The sequence below is a fragment of the Neomonachus schauinslandi genome, chromosome 3, assembly GCF_002201575.2.
Source record: "Neomonachus schauinslandi chromosome 3, ASM220157v2, whole genome shotgun sequence".
Classification (NCBI taxonomy): Eukaryota; Metazoa; Chordata; class Mammalia; order Carnivora; family Phocidae; genus Neomonachus; species Neomonachus schauinslandi.
In genome coordinates, this window is record NC_058405.1 from 175522444 (window position 1) to 175539365 (window position 16922).

At 40.7% G+C, this 16922-nt stretch overlaps 1 long non-coding RNA gene across 2 annotated transcripts in view; it reads left to right on the forward strand.

Annotated features, from left to right (window-relative positions):
* LOC110592228 overlaps positions 1-16922 on the forward strand; it is a 266142-nt gene that overhangs the window by 19898 nt on the left and 229322 nt on the right. For both annotated transcript variants that reach the window (XR_002481087.1, XR_002481088.1), the window contains exon 2: positions 4232-4367. This is a non-coding gene — a long non-coding RNA (uncharacterized LOC110592228). The remainder of the gene's footprint in view (positions 1-4231; positions 4368-16922) is intronic.

The following is a 16922-nucleotide window of genomic DNA, read 5'->3' on the forward strand; positions in this document are numbered from 1 at the left end:
CTGCCGAGCAGGGAGCCCGATGCGGGACTCGATCCTGGGACTCCAGGATCATGACCTGAGCCAAAGGCAGTCGCTTAACCAACTGAGCCACCCAGGCGTCCCTAAAGAGGCCTTTTAGGTGCCAGCTTAAAGATGATATACTATAGGGATGGGGCACCACCCTCCATTTAAGATATGTACCTTAAATCAATGACCACTCTATGGTCTTCTTTAATAGGTAGAATACATGGGTTTGGAAACCAGGGAGGTAAAGTAAGAGTGACCCACTTGGGGAATTACCACTTTTTCCCCCCACAGCTTGGGGTTCTGTGAGTCTAAAGATCCTGGTTTCCAGAGGAAAAATACTTCTACAATGTGGCACAGTAAGTGTCCCATTGAACTATGACTGCCTGCCACCTGGTCACTTTGGGTTTCTTGTGCCAAGAGACCAGCAGTCAAGGAGAGGAATTGCATGTTGTTAAGAGTAATTGACCCTCATATTAGGAAGACATAAGGCTACTGATCTACAAAGACAACAGGGAAGAAGATGTTTGACTCCTAGGTGATCCACTGGGTCACTGGAACACTGGGACACCTGGAAGAAAATGTTTGACTCCTAGGTGATCCACTGGATCACTGGGACCCCTGACCCAGTTTTAATGGAAAATAGGGAAGTGCAACAGTCATTGCCCAAGACTGACATGGGAACCAAGACCTCAGAGCCCTCAGAAATGAAGGTCTGGGTCATCCCACCAGATATGCCATTTAGACCAGCAGAGGTTCTAGCCAAAGAGTGAAGGGAATCTAGAATAAATGTAGTGGAAGAGGAGAATGATGATTATCAGATTCAGCCTTGAGATCAGTTGTAGCAGCAAGAATTAGTCTTTGTACAAGTCTTTGTTTCTTCTGGAAATAAGGTCAACCAGAATAGTAGAAAAACTGTTCCTTTGATGGAGTGGACTTACTATAAAAAACACGTGCATAAAGGGTGGGCTATAGTGAATACCGTTGTGCTCCATCCAGATCTCTCTTCAGAACCGTGGCAACCATCCCTAGCTCCTAGGAATCTTGGCTTTTAATGGCTCACAACTTGGTCCTTCAATAGGAATTGCTCTCAGCCACAGAGAACTGCCTCACAGAAATTATGCATTCCCTCCTAGAGGACAATGTAAGGCCTGTAAGTGGGTACTAAAAGGACTAAAAAGCCTGGCCCTTCTCTCAATTTGGGGCAACTCTTATAGGCCATCCCAGCTTTAGAGCTTCCCACCGGATTGCCTGAAGTCTTTGTTGCAACTACATTGTGGGTCAGTTTTTCCCACTGTCCAGTCCTGCTTTCTTTACCTTCCTATATCCTGAGAGCACTCCCCAGTATATCTTCAGCAGGCAACTTCTCATCTTAAAGTCTGTTTCCAAGGTTCCCAATTTAAGACACCACAGAAGTGGAAACATAAGCCAATTCTTTGATACTTGTACACGTAGCAAAGGCCTAGAACCTTGATTGGATGGAATGTATCTGTCCTCTTGGGAAAAGAGTATAAAACTATTTTAACCATTTTGCCCTGAGCTATTTGCATCTGGAACACAGGCCTCTGTTGGGGATTTAAATTCTTCAGCAATCATTATTATATGCCTAAGGGAAAATGTGTTGGTGTGAGAACAGGGGAGGTAGAGAGAGAGCTTGGACTTCTTAGAAAGGGAAGTACACTTTGTACTTTGTAACATGGGGGCCGTGGTGTGAGGAATTCAGAGTAAAGGAGAGGGAGGAAGAGGAAGAGGAATTCCCCATCAAAGATATCCTGGACTGACTTTATTTTAGGTTTTATTTTTAACAAGAGTTTCACCCTGTATATTCAGGTAGCTGAATAGTTGTTGAAGAAATACATCTGGGGGCAAGGACCCCTTCTTGAATCTCATAAATCACGCATGCCTTTCCTTCTGAACTGTAAGGTATGGCTGCTCCACTTTCTGCCAGCTCTGGTGGGAGGGCAACCTTTCTCACCTCATTCACCAGACTCTCCTGACTGCAGCCACACTGGATAAACAAAGGCTGCTGGGGGTGGGAAGCATGGGAGAGTATTCAGGGCAACTTCATTAAGCTCACTTGTAAGCTCTTGGTGGAGGAAGGCTTGTGGGTGCGGAGGGGCACTCTCACGTGCTTCATTCCAGTCCTTCTGGGTGGTACTCTGCCCCAGAGGCTAGGGGGACTGGTCCAACTTGTGCAAAAATGGGTTCCCTGCGAAAGTCTGTAGATGGATTGCCAGGCAGAGCAATGTGGTCTACAGCAGGCTCTGCCAGCTGCAGCTTGTCGGTTGGGGGGCGGGGTGGAGGGAAGTCTGCTGGATAGGCAGGGGGGTTGTCATTTTTAGACCATGACTAATAAGAAATCTGGATTTTCTCAGTTGTAAAAACTCTTCCCACTCTTCCCTTTCCCTCTCCATAAAGTAATTGCAAAAGTCTAGAGCTCTGGAGTTATTTTATGTTCTCTTTTGATGGCCCAAAATGAATTAGAAGCTGGAAAACATTGTACATGGGAAACACTATATGTGTATTGTGTATTACATCTTAGGCTAAATGTTATATGAGAACAAATGGTTTAAGGGAGTTTGAGCACACAAAAGAAGTTGGCAGTCATTTAAATCCAACATTTGGCCCAAATTAGCAATTTTCAAATATTCATGTTTGTATTTGAATACAAAGATTTCTTATTTCAAACCAATTGCTGCTGATCAGTAGCATAACTTCAGATTTGTTACAGCTTACAGGAATGTGGAGGGGGGGCAGAGTAAAATGGAAATTTTGAACTTGAAGTTAGAAGACCTCTGTGCTCTTCCATTTACTAGCTGTATGACCTTGGGCAACTTATTTAAGTTCTCTTCTCCTCAGTTTATACATTAATAAAATGAACGTAATAATTTTTATCCGATAGGGATATGGGGAGGATCAAGAGAGATTATGAAAGTGAAGGTGTTTAGAAAACCATAAATTCTACACAAATGCTAATTATAATTAGTGGGAATGTATATGGAGTTGGTGCCAGAGCCTAGGAGGATTCAGGTGGGCTTTGTGGAAAGGGTCAGAGATGAGTGACAAAACAGGAATATATGAAGCTCTAGGAAACATGGCTGTAACTGAATCCAATTCCTAGTTCTAATGAGTATTTTTCCATGAGTCTTACATTCCAACAAAATGACATTCTTTCCCCCCACATTCTATGATTTTTATGTAGTTATTCACCTCTAATGTACTGGCATTGAACAAGAGATACTTTTGCTCCATGGTCTACTTCCCTTGGAAATCATTATTGTAGCTTCTAGGTTTATCTCTTAGGATTTTTTAAGCCTCTGGGACTTCAAGCTATGCCAATGTGCTTAACACACACACACACACACACACACACACCAACAAACCCAAAATTCACTTCCAATTCTACAACAGACCAGTTATAGAGAATACCCTACTAAAGCCATCAAACACTGAGTTTAGTTGCAATGTTAAGAATTTAATGCAAACTAAACACTTCTACCTGTATATCTCCCATGAGACTGCAGATGATGCTGACAGAAATCTGTGTGTTAGGACAAGTGAAAGAAAGAGTCACATGGCCAAGTTAAATCCATGATCTAAAACCTTATACATTTCCTAAACTTTTCTATTTGCCATAGGAATCTTGTATCTATTAGGATGTTTTGAGCCACAAGTAACAGAAGAATCCCCATTTAATCTGGACTGACCATAAGAAAATTTAATATATCAAGTAGTAAGAGGCTAGAAGGGAGTCTCCAAGTTTAGTTTACCAGGGCCTAGGCTTGACTTCACCATGATTTTTTTTTTTTTTTACTCTGCCCTCCTCTTTGTTGATTCCATCCCCATGTTGTTAATAAGATGGCAGTAGCAGCTCCAGGTTTCAAAATAGGGCATGGAAATCTCCCAAGGGAGAAAAGAGACCACTTCTTCCAGTGTCTCCTGTGAAGTGAGAAGACATTTCTTTGAAGCCCCAAGTAGACTTTGTCTCATGTCTCATTGGCCAGAATTGGGTACCTGCCCATTTGTAGACCAATACTTGGCAAGGAAAATAGAATCACTGTGTTGGATAAGGACTAATCAGGATCTACGCCTGGAGCTGGGGGTGGGGTCGGTCTCCTTTCTCTGAGTCATGCAGACACCTGAGTGAATTTGGGTTCTGATAGGATGGAAAAGAAGGAGAAATGGGTTAGGGAGGCAACCCAGTATATCCACACTTGCTCTCTTGCAGAACAGATCATGATGTGTAGCTTAGAAAGTGGAAGACTGCTAACCCATTGCTGAGAGAAGTACTACTGTATGCAGAATGCCGTAAATAAGAACTCAGAAAAGAAACCAACATGGGCGAGGAAGGAGTGAGAATGAAGGTAAGATGAGGTGAGAGAGTGGTCTTCCCACCCCCTTTTTAAGAGCATAACTGGAAAACACATCCTTCAGATGGAAATAGCCCCATGAAAGTTTGATAGAAATTTTTGATGTAACTTTCTTGTTTCCTTTTCATGGACAAAAGAAAAATAGAACTCTGAGAAAACATGGCCAAAAGTTGTGAGAAGTTATTTCAAAATTAAGTTGGAAAAGAGGAGAATCACAATTTCCTAGGCTGAAATTACCACAGCTGGCAGTTGGGAAAAGCAATATACATTTTTGATTCTACCTCGGCTTAAAGTCCAAATCAACCCCAAGGAGGCTTTGGCTTGGAAGTAATTACAATTCTGGGTGATTTGGAAAGAATTCTAAACAAATCCTGAGCATAAGGCTAAAAAAAAGAGCTGTGTTTGATAAAATAGATATTATTTACTCTTTTTATATGCACTTAAATGTGGCTTATATAAAAACTTGATCCATAAAAATCACTGACTTTATTTGTTGCTATTGTTCAGTTGGAGAATTCACGTTATACTCTTATGAAGAACAGTTTGATAGAAGGATCCCAATTGCAATGCCATCCAGGAGAAAAAACACCTTTCCATCTGGTACTGCCACACAGTCCCACAGTTGGGAGATGAGGCAGGGATCATAGGGGTGGGTGACACCATAGACTTCTCTCTTTCTGTAAGTGTTCCTGCCCCTTGATTTGGGGGTGTGATACCTCTGCAGCCCAGGTGGTCTGCTTCTGCTTAACATGGTCACCTCTCCATTACTCCCTGCCCCCTGCCTTGATTTCTGTCCACTTATTGCTAAATATGCCTCATTGAAGATGACATCAATGGAACTTTGAAGCATCTCTTCTTACCTCCAATCAGAGTCACTCCATAAATTGTCCTTTTATTAACTTAACAGGAAAGGCCCTGAGATGCCTCTACTTTGCACAGGTATTTCTATGCAAGGTTGTTTTCCCACTTAGCCCCATTTTGTTTCTGTCTGTAAGACAGATCTCTTTCCAGGACTTATTGTTGGTGAGCTAATCTTGACATACCTTGTCATCAGACTGTGCTCATGATACTTCTCAAGAAGACAAATGGGACAATCAGATCCAGCCAAGGGCTGGCCATTCATATGGCATATTCTGAAGGTTGCCAAGGGACTTTGTGCCCCAGCAAGCATCAGGTGGTACTCAGATTTCAATGTTGCCGGAATAAGTGTAGATAAACTCTAGCAGTCCCTAAGCAGGGTCCCAGTGAAATTGTTAGGTATGCATGCTTGTATTCTAAGTCCTATTCCTAACCAGTTGTTGACTAAAATAAAGTCCCCTGGCAACATTACGGACTATGGAGTGGGGAGAGCCAGGGAAAGGGTTAGAGTCCAGGCACCATTTTCGGGATTCACTGCCAAACTTGGGTCAGCCAGATGAAGATGCCACACATTAGGGATTGGAAGAGCCAGATGAGTTTTAATAAAGTAGCATTAAAGAGGAACTTGGCTGAATTTAAGTTTTGCTAGTGAGGAGCAGCAAGGCTATGGTCTTGTCATGGGTGTTTAGACACAGGCTCCGTAGGTATTCAGAGAGGCGTGTCAATGGAAGCTGCATGTTTTTCGTCTATCTCCTAATGATGATACAGGAATTTGTAGGTTAGTTCATTTTTTCATTCTCAGTGAGGACTCTGTTGGGAAGATTTCACATCTGTTTAATGTGAGGTTTCCTTATGGAGGTTGTTTGTACCACAACCCAGCTCTTCCATGATTTCTAAACATTATCATTCTCTTAGATGAGTATTCTTTTGCTTTTGATAATATTTAATAATAATAATAATAATAATGATCATAGCATCACTTATTGATTTTCTAGTTTGTGCTAAGTATACCTTATATATCCATATTTATTTACATCTTTTTAACTCTCACAAAACCCCTACAAGATATTATTATTCCCATTTTATGAGTGAGGAAGTTGAGGCTGAAGGATTTGCCTGAGATCCTGCAGTGAATGGTAGAGGTGGGAAGTGGACACAGGTGTGTGATCCTCCAGAGCCCCGATCTACCCAGTGTGCCTTGCCAGCCCCCCTGACCCATGAGGTAAAATGAGCATTGAGTCCTTGCAACCTCCCTCCAAAGTGACGTAAAGGAAAGTGGATGATGGTTATGTCAAAGGGTCTTTCACAATTCAAGGATTCCCACATAACCTCCCAACTGGCTCATAATTTGATTTCTTTTTGTGGAAGATGATAATAATTCTACCACTTTAAAACATCAGTGTTTCTGTGTGAGAAATATTGTTTCACTCCAACCCTTGTGGCTGAGGGGAAGTCAAATCAACATAACCTAAATTCTATTTTAAAGTAGTGATTAGATCCGATCCTGTACAGAACAAAAGGGAAGTGAATTTAAAGCTAGGATTGATGGCTACCATATGGCCTGAAAAAGTAAAAAAAAAAATAGTAACTTGTAGCTGGAGAAGGTTAAGCTTGACTGTCATCCAAAGTTGTACAAACCAAAATTTTCATCTTGACCACTGCTCTCATGCAGATTCCTCACTTCCTCTTCTCCTGTAATTAATTAGTGTTTGGGCCAAGAGAATGGGGGTGGGGAGGTGGGAAATATCAATGGAGAAAAACAGATGAGAGATTGAGTGGAGGCCTCGTTGAGGTTTGAGTGAAATTTTGGCCCCAGGTTTCTTTACATTATTTGTGTTTTGTTTCAGACTTCATGGTCCTGGAATTAAAAAATATGTATGTGTGTGGTGTTAATGTATTTAACAGCATGATTGATTTAACAGATACTCGGTAAGACTGACCAGAGGACCACTCTCTCAGTAGCTCCACGTCCAAGTTGAGGGGTGCATTTCATTTCTAGTAGCCAGTGTGTGAGTAGAACAACAACCTCCATGGCCTTGCTCCTGCCCCCCACCCCGCCCCCCTGGATTTGCTGATGAGCTGCATGTGATGCCTGGCAAGGGCAGCATTACAAGAAAGGGTAGCTAGGGAACAGGCAGCACCATTACCCATATTACTCTAAATTGCAGTATTGGAAATATAAATAAAAGATTGTCATGGCTTTCTTGGTTATGGAAGAAAAAAGCTTTTCAACAGCAATGTTATTCAGTTCAGCTCCTGCTTTCTTTGCCAGCAGCTCATTGAGGAGAATGGGTCTTGAAAAGGGGTGGGGTGGAAGTGGTGTAGCCAGTGGAGTCTCATTAGTCAGCAACTGGAATCATCTGGGGTCAATATGCGGTGTCCCCACACCATGTCTCCATTGCAACAGGAGTACTTGGGGCCCCAAAACACATCCCGAACTCTCAGATAAATGCAGAGGAATGACTTGAAAAGCCAATTTCATTGCACAGAGAAAGCCTTTACTCTCCTTTTGTGCATAGATGATGTTTCTGTGGGTCAGGAGGAGCCCTGGGCATCGCTCCCCACTTTGGAAGTGAGATCATCAGAATCATTCAGCTAAATCTCCTGAAATCTAAAATATATTTCTTTAGGCAGAGGCTGGGAGGAATAATCCTATAGTGCACTCAACCTGCACTTGGATTCTGCATGGGTCGGGGGTGTCCTGGGCAGTGTGGTGGGGAGCTGCGCAGGCACAGAGTGCTCAGCACTGGATGGGATGTGGCAGGAAGAGCTGATGGGTCCCAGTGGCCAGAGCCGGTATTGCATTACCGACTGGCAGGGAATCCATGCTACGGGCAGAGCTGTGCCATTGTGAAAGCTAGAAAGGATTTTGGAGATTATTTGAGAATATTCTTTTCATCTTATAGGCAGGGAAGCAGGTCCACAGAAGATGAATGACCAGTCTAAGACCACAGGGCCCTGGGGGGCAGAAGCAGGGAGTGGCCTCCACCCTCCTGGCCTCCGTGTCTTGGCTTGGCCCACCACACCGCTCCTTCGGGGCCTCCTGAAGTGCTTACAGGTCCCTGGGATTTGCCGAGTCCTGGTTGCGCCACAGCAGAGACTGGCTGAGGGCAGAGAGTCCTCAGGAAGGAGATGCCTTAGAGGGACACCCCTGAGCAGCAAACAAACTTGTTTAGCACCTTCCAGAAGGTAAAAGAGCATGGAACGAATTCCATGTCCAGAATATTGGACCCCCCTCCCTACACTTGATTCTCTGGTCTCCCATGGTGTATGAGTTGCTTGTTAAATTAATGTTTGCCTGTCTGGAGTGCCAGAGGAATAGACATTATAGGCCAATTAGAGATAAAAATCAAACCAACCAGAGTTGTCCTTTTAAAAATTAAAAGTCCTTTTTATGTGCTGTGGAGGTGTTGGCATTATCATAAAGACTAATTAGGACATTTTACAACATCCTGGTAACGGGAGGAAACAATATTGTTGGTAACTTTAAAGATTATTAAGCATCTTTAGCACTTCAGGTCAGATATTTAAGACGCTTTCTGCGCTCACCTGCTGTTGCCTGTAGGAAGTATTTTATTGTCTCATAAGAAGAAATGAGCATTCTGAAGGCATAAATGCCTGGCTGTAATGGACGGTCCTTCACTTTGCAAAGCCCTAAAACAAGGTCTCCAGGAATTACTGGCTGTGACTCGAGATGAGATTTGTCACACAGGATTCGTCAGTCTGCACTGAAGGCACTTTCTGTCTTGGCCACCTGGAGAAAAGAAATCTCGAAGGCAGAGATCATGAGGAGGGGTTGTTCTGGTGTTGGCAGCAGGAACAAGCGAACCAGACAGTGTGTGTTCCTATTAAAAATGCTGCTTTTCACGTTCGGGCAGATGCTTCTCCTACATTCTAGCAGACAGGTTCAAAAGCACTGAAGGAAGAAAAGATGGGGGTATGGGGGGTCCATGGAGTGTTTTGGGGGAGAGCTTGTCTGTGATTCGCCAGTTCCTCATAGAAACCACTGTGAATTGGAACAAATTCTTTGGAACTTGATTGAAGACAAAGGCTTGTGGCAGATGCGAGTTGGTTGCTTAAATTGCATGCCATTGTCATTTAAAGAATTGCATATTGTCTTGAAATTCAAATGTCCTTTAACAAATAAGGAAATTGTATCAAGGTCAGACAAAGCAGAAGGGTAAATTTAAGTGTCACAAAAGTATCTAAAGCTCTTAAGATCTATGTACAAGATCTATGTTCCAGAACGCTAAGGAAATCTTAAAGTTCTCAATGGAGGGCTGTGCATTCAAGTGTTATTTATCTGTGAGACTGTTTAGAAAGGCTTTCACATTTTCAGCCATTTTAATTGAGACTAAAACCACACAATTAGGCTTCACTTAGTTATCAGTGAGAACAGTAGCTATTTACTTTATAATCTTAATGATATAACAAGTGTAAAGAAAACACAGGGCAGAGTTAAAATTTAATTCTCGGCTTTGTGTGCTGGGATTTTGCCACATGAACCATTCACATTAATCGGAGCTTTTACAGTAAGATTTCAGAATACGGTTCTGAAACTTTACCATTTCCTGCTGACTGGTGTGCCACACTCCAGTTTTCAAACAACGATCTCTCTTTTTAAAAGGCCATTTTTTTTTATTGTAAATATAAGGCAATCTTATAAACACAACCTGAAAAAAAGTCACCAGCATATACCACCCACACAAACATTGTTAATGTCTTTGTGTATTTCTCCTCACCTTTTCCCCCTTATGAATCATTTTATTTAAGATTTATGTAATTGTAACCACAATATTTACACAATTTTATATCCTGCCTTTTTCACCTAATATATTGTAACCTTTATCCATGTTAGTTTATGGTATTTGTAAACATAATATTTAATGGCCTCATAATCTGTTATTAAGCGAATATGTTATAGTTTGCTTAACTAGTCGTCTCTTTTAGACCTGTAGGCTGTTTCCAGTTTTTTGGAGAGGTTACATACCTACTAAGAGGAGAAATTTGGTCTGAAACCCTTCCCTAGATTTGTGTTTTTCTGCCATTCCAGACTGTGCTTAAGCTTTATTTAGCCTTTATGAATCCTGCTTCATCTTGAAAACCCTTGGCTAATTTGATAGATCACAATGGTATTTTGGATTAATTTGCATTTCTTTTGATTATAACTCAGACTCTTTTTTTCTGTATTTTGTCAACTAGCTCTGTATTTCTTTAACTATGCAGACTTCTCGGTTTATCTCTTTAATTCAGTTATTTTATTTTAGTATATATGCAGGCCTAAGATTTTTATGCTGTTAAATTTGGGTAGCTTCTCTTTGTGGCTTTCTCTAAGTCTTTAAACCTAGAAATTCCTCTTCACTCCAGAGGTTTGGTAAATATTCAGTTCAATTGCCTTTTAGTTTCTTTCTGTGGCTTCTTTTATGTTCTACTCTTTAGTGCATCTGGTACTTATTTTGGTGTGTGGTGTGAGATACGGATATAAATTGTTCTTGCTTCCATATTGCAAACCTATTTTGTTGATTGAATCCCTCTTCTTTTTGATTTGTGATGTATTCTTTTTCATATATCAATTTTTTTACTTGTAGGTTTTAGATACTTTTCATAAGAAATATACCAAAAGCCATTGGGATTATTCACTTTTATTCATGTATATATTTTTGCATTATGGCAGGTTATTCAGACTAGGTAATTATGTGACTTGCTTCGGAGTAAAAGAAATGGGATAATTGTGCACAACAAATCATGTTAGGTAGGGAGCCCCCTCAAGTTCTAGGAAGAAAAGAATTTAGATCACTCTTTCTAAATGAGGGGTGCTTATTAGAATCACTTATGGAATCTTAAAAGATATACAACCTTGGGAGCCACCACCAGAAACTGTCATTCTATAGGTTTGAGCATCTTTGTTTTTAAAAAGTTGCACAGAGGATTCTAATGTGTACCCATCTGAGAACTATGGTCCAGGACAGGGGTCAGCACACTATGGTCCACATGTCAAATCCAGCCTGCAACCTGTTTTTATATGGTCCATGACCCAAGAATGTTTTTTTTTTACATTTTTAAATGGTTGAAAAAAATTGAAAAAATACTTTATGATACATGAAAATAATATGAAATTCAAATTCCAGTGTCCAAAAATAAGGTTTCATTGGACTACACCTGTGCCCATGTGTTTATGTATTGCCTTTGGCCATTTTACCACTATAATGGCAGAAAATTGAGCAGTTGTGACAGAAAGTGTATGGCCTGCAAAACCAGAAATATATACCATCTGTCATATTATAAGGAAATGTGTGATCTTGGCCTAGAGTCATGAAATGAGAATCAGAGTTCCTTGGTTCTAGGGTATGGACTACTGAGGTGCGGTCCCAGAATGGTCAGTTGTTCATTTTAGAAGCAAAATTACTATAGTTATACAAGCTTCTAAGGGCAAGAGACAACGTTGAAAGAGATTTTAAATTGCAAGTCTTCCATTTCTTGCCATAATGTGAATCTAACATCTTGAAATCTTGTTACAAAGTAGCCAAAAATTCTGCATGAAATAGAATAAACCATTCTAAATGCATGGCTGAACTGGAAGGAAAGGGTAATTTTCAGAGGCTTCAAACAAGGTAGAAAAGTAAAGCCAGATAGCTGAGAGTATATGGAGGCTGGCCCTCGCCCTAAGGGAGTCTTCTGATCCCTGGTGATCACTTGGGAGAACAGGACACAAAGCCTTGGACAAGTGCAAAGTAAAGAGTTGAATTGTGCACCCCTCTCCCCCACTGCCAACACTGGGACTCTTAGGTGACAACATTCTTACTAAGAGGGTGACCTAGAACAAAGAGGGACACAAAAGCAGAAAACAACGAAACTTGCTGCCTTGGTCTTTGGTTCAGAGTAAGGAAAAAGTTCTCCCCTGAGAATTCATAGCAAATATAGCTCTTATGTATATTTGGGGCCTAGGCTCATGCAATGTGCAAGGTGTGAAGACACCAGGAATTTAGTTTCAAGCAGTTTCAAGTTGGTGGTACCTCACAGCATCAAATCTATATCCTCTCTGGAAGAATAAACCACTCAACACATGCCTCATGTAATCCCCACATATGAAGTTCTAATGGACATGAACTCACACAACAATAGATAGACAAATAACAAAATGCACGAGGAACTAAGGCACCGTGAGTGAGAGTCAGAACAAACAACCAGTAGCAGAAGTTGTCCTGTAAAGACTTCAGATAAAGGAATTACTAGATACAGAATATAGAGTTGTCATGTTCTACCAGTTTAAAGAAATAAAGGAGTAAATCAAAAGTATGAGTAAGGAGCAAAAGACCATTCAAAATGACCAACAGATTGGAAGAAGAATGAAATAGAAATAAATGTTCTAGAAATAAAAAAACATAATTATTAAAATAGTGTACACTGTCAATTTAATCCAGGGTCTACTTTTCAGGAGAACAAATTGACCACCCTAAATGGGTGGTGTAGGTAGAGATAAGAAAGTTTTGGAATGAACAGTAGAGAGCTCTGAAAGACATCTTAAAGAGTTTAGAACTTCAGTGTACCATGAAGAACCACTGACATCTCTTGAGGAGGAGTGGTGCTGGTGGTCATGTGGGGATTCAGTTCTATCATATTTAACCCCTAGCCTACCATCCTTCAGAGCACATAGATAGGTACCTTCTTAAGACACACAGGAACTTTAAATGCAGCAACAAAGTTTCAGGGTAAAAATAGGGGGCAAGTAGCAAGTTCAGCCCATCACCAAAGGGAAAAAGCAACAAACTAATGTATGTGTTATTGTTGCAAAAATGGCCACTGAGAGGCAGGGAAAGGAAGAGCAAAACCCCAAGAGAGGGTGACACAATGGGCTAAGATAGTAGAGATGTTTCATAGGAAAATGGGGATTGCAGCAGGTGGAAGAGGGAGGTAAGTTACTAATGGATGAAGGTGAAGGTGGAAGGAAAAATATTTAAGAGTGAATACATAAAAAGGTTACTGATCAAACCTGAGGACACAGAGCATCAGCACCAGGGAGTTACCAGTAACTCCAACGTTTTATGGATCCTGGAACATCAGCGGCTGGGAGGAAAAGAAATTTTTCTCTTCATTCTGAAAATTGAAGCCTTGATTTTATGATCCTTTCTAAACTCCTTTGTTATTATTATTTCTCTAATATTGCATAACTTTCAGAGTCCCTCATGAGCCCTCTATTGGGATATTCATTGCTCTAACTGATGTTTTACTATTTTGACATTGCATCTCTCCCGCACCTAACACCCTGTTCACACCTTCTGAAGCCTAATTTTTGGAAAATCGGCCCTGGCAGCTCCAAGGAGATTCTCTGATGCTGCTTACATCTATGTTTTCTTCCCGATCTTCATAGGTTAATTTAATTGTGAGACAGCATGCAATTAATAAGACTTATTATGTTAATGAACACACAAGTTATTATTTAATAATTATGTTAGTGATGAAAGCAGTTATGGGTTAATTATTAAAATTACTATTAAAATAACAAGTGGAAGGTTGAATTTATGCTGGTAGTTCAATTAAAAAGAAATTTAAAGACAGAACGGGGAGCAAAAGACTGGTGTGTAGGAGACAAAGTATGTGTTCAATACATGTAGAAAGTTCACAACTATCAACCTCACCAGTAAATGTGTTATAAGAAGGATTTTGACACAAAGAGGCTTTGTGCAGAATAATTTTAGGCATCTTTTCAGAAACACAAAACTGTGAGAAAAACACCCAAGTTTAGAAGGAAACCAACGGATAAGATTTTGGGACCTTGTAATAGATGCTAATGTTAAGGTCAAGAAACTATCAACATAGAACAAAAACCATAATCAGAGCAGGTGACTTGCTTTCTTGGTCACTAAATAGCCATTGACTTTTTTTTTTAAGATTTTTTTTTTTATTTAAATGAACCTTTATTCCCAAAAAACTTCCTGATCTCAGCCCTTTTTTAAAAAAATTTTAAAAATTTTATTATGTTATGTTAGTCACCATACAATACATCATTAGTTTTTGATGTGGTGATCCATGATCCATTGTTTTCGTATAACACCCAGTGCTCCGTGCAGTATGTGCCCTCCTTAATACCCATCACCGGGCTAACCAATCCCCTCTCCCCCATCCCCTCTAAAACCCTGTTTGTTTCTCAGAGTCCATAGTCTCTCATGGTTCATCTCTCCCTCCAATTCCCTGCCCCCTTCATTTTTCCCTTCCTTCTCCTAATGTCCTCCATGCTATTCCTTATGTTCCACAAATAAGTGAAACCATATGATAATTGACTTTCTCTGCTTGACTTATTTCACTTAGCATAATCTCCTCCAGTCCCATCCACGTTGATGTAAAAGTTGGGTATTCATCCTTTCTGATGGCTGAATAATATTCCATTATATATATGGACCACATCTCCTTTATCCATTCATCTGTTGAAGGGCATCTCGGCTCTTTCCACAGTTTGGCTATTGCGGACATTGCTGCTATGAACATGGGGGTGCATATGGCCCTTCTTTTCACTACATCTGTGTTTTTGGGGTAAATACCCAGGAGTGCAATTGCTGGGTCATAGGGTAGCTCTATTTTTAAATTTTTGAGGAACCTCCACACTATTTTCTAAAGTGGCTGTACCAGCTTGCATTCCCACCAACAGTGTAAGAGGGTTCCCCTTTCTCCACAACCTCTCCAACATTTGCTGTTTCTTTCCCTGTCCATTTTTGCCATTCTAACTGGTGTAAGGTGGTAGGTAGCTCAATGTGGTTTTGATTTGAATTTCGCTGATGGCTAATGATGATGAACATTTTTTCATGTGTCTGTTAGCCATTTGTAGGTCTTCTTCAGAGAAGTGTCTTTTCATGTCTTCTGCCCATTTTTTGACTTGATTATTTTTTTAAAGATTTTATTTATTTATTTGACAGAGAGAGAGACATAGCGGGAGAGGGAACACAAGCAGGGGGAGTGGGGGAGGAAGAAGCATGGAGCAGGGAGACCAATGCGAGGCTCAATCCCAGGACCCTGGGATCATGATCTGAGCCGAAGGCAGACACCTAACAAGTGAGCCACCCAGGAGCCCCTAGCCGTTGACTTTTGACCATTCATTTTACCCTCTTAGAATCTCAATTTCCTCATCTATAAAGAGGCTTTAAAATTCTGTGGAAATGAACATATATAGAGGAATTGACTCACACACATCCAAGCAATCAAGGCTATTCATCTTCACTAGAGTTGGCCTCCAAGTATCAGTGAATCGTGTGTGTGTGTGTGCATCTGTATGTTTGTGAGTGCTTGCACGTGGAACCATGCAGACCTGAGACTATAGGCAAAACTCTATAATTTGTCTATATGCAATGAGAAATCTTCGTCTGTAAATGGTTTGTCTTAAAAATCTCCTTACTAAGACAATACATTGCAAAAATGATTCACTGTTAATGGCAGAACGGTCTATGAGGGCATGTCTGAGTTGGGGGAAGGAATGTCATGATCAGTAAACCGTGTCTGTCTTGGTCAGAACTTTACAATCACTACTGACTTTTTTCATTTTCTTTATTAGTATTAAATTTAGTTTTTATCTTTTATAAAAAACAATATCCATTGCACTTTGATTTTCTTCTTTTTGTTTGGCTTGGACTCATAGACTGTTGAAAGGGGAGGGAGTCTAAAACTCATCTAGTCCAACCCTCTTATTTTACAGATGAGAAAACTGAGGACCAGAAAGGGATCATTATTTGTCCAAACTGAGAGAGTCAATATGTAGCAAATTTGGAACTAAAATTCCAGCCTTTGACTTTTTGTTGGTTGCTTTCTCTGCTCTATGCTTTTCAGGACTCGCTATAAGATATATCATAAATATCATTTTATATTTCTAAAGCACTTAACAATTTTCAAAACACTGTCATATATATCATCCCACTGGGGCCTTATAACACCCAATAAGATAAACTCAGACATTTTTGTCTGTATTTTAGCAAGAGGACAATCCTGAAATTCACTTGTCCGAGGTCACATGATTAGAAAGTGTTAGAAGTGTCAGGAGAAGCTGCTCTTTTTGGTTCTGGTTTATTGCTCTGGTGTTGCTCCAGGATGTGGCAACATAGTGGATGAGATAATAATGATTTATTTCAAAACCCCAAAAGCAACTTTACATTTTCCTTGTAAATACTTTTTTTCAAACTATCAATTCATCACATCTGAAGAATTTCCCTTTGGCATATTTTGCACTGACCCTACACAATCCACGTGACCAGTGAGGAGAAGCAGACGAACACTTGAGGTGTGAACAGCACACCTCTGTAAAAACCGTTTTGTGCACTGTGAAGGGATCAGAAATCTCAGCCCCGTGATGCTAAGCAGTGCCGCTAATGAAGCCCTGAGCCCTAAGGCCTAGAGAGGTATGAAAAGAAGAGTGTGAAAAACATTGAGTATTTAGAAGACTAAGAATGGAGAAAGGAACCCAGGAGACAGAGGTCAAAGAAGAGGAACCAAGATGGGAATGCGTTTTGTGCCATCAGACATTGCCTGAAGGGCTCATGGGGAGTGGGAGATAAGTGTGTCAGAGGCTCAGTGTTGGCTTTTAGAATGACCCCTTTTTCTACCTTATTGTTTGATCTATGCCCTTCTCCATTTGGGATGGCCCACGGTCATAGCCCCAAATGAGGGACCCTTCATTCAGGTTCTTCCAGGTCCTGGTAGACATGGCCAAAA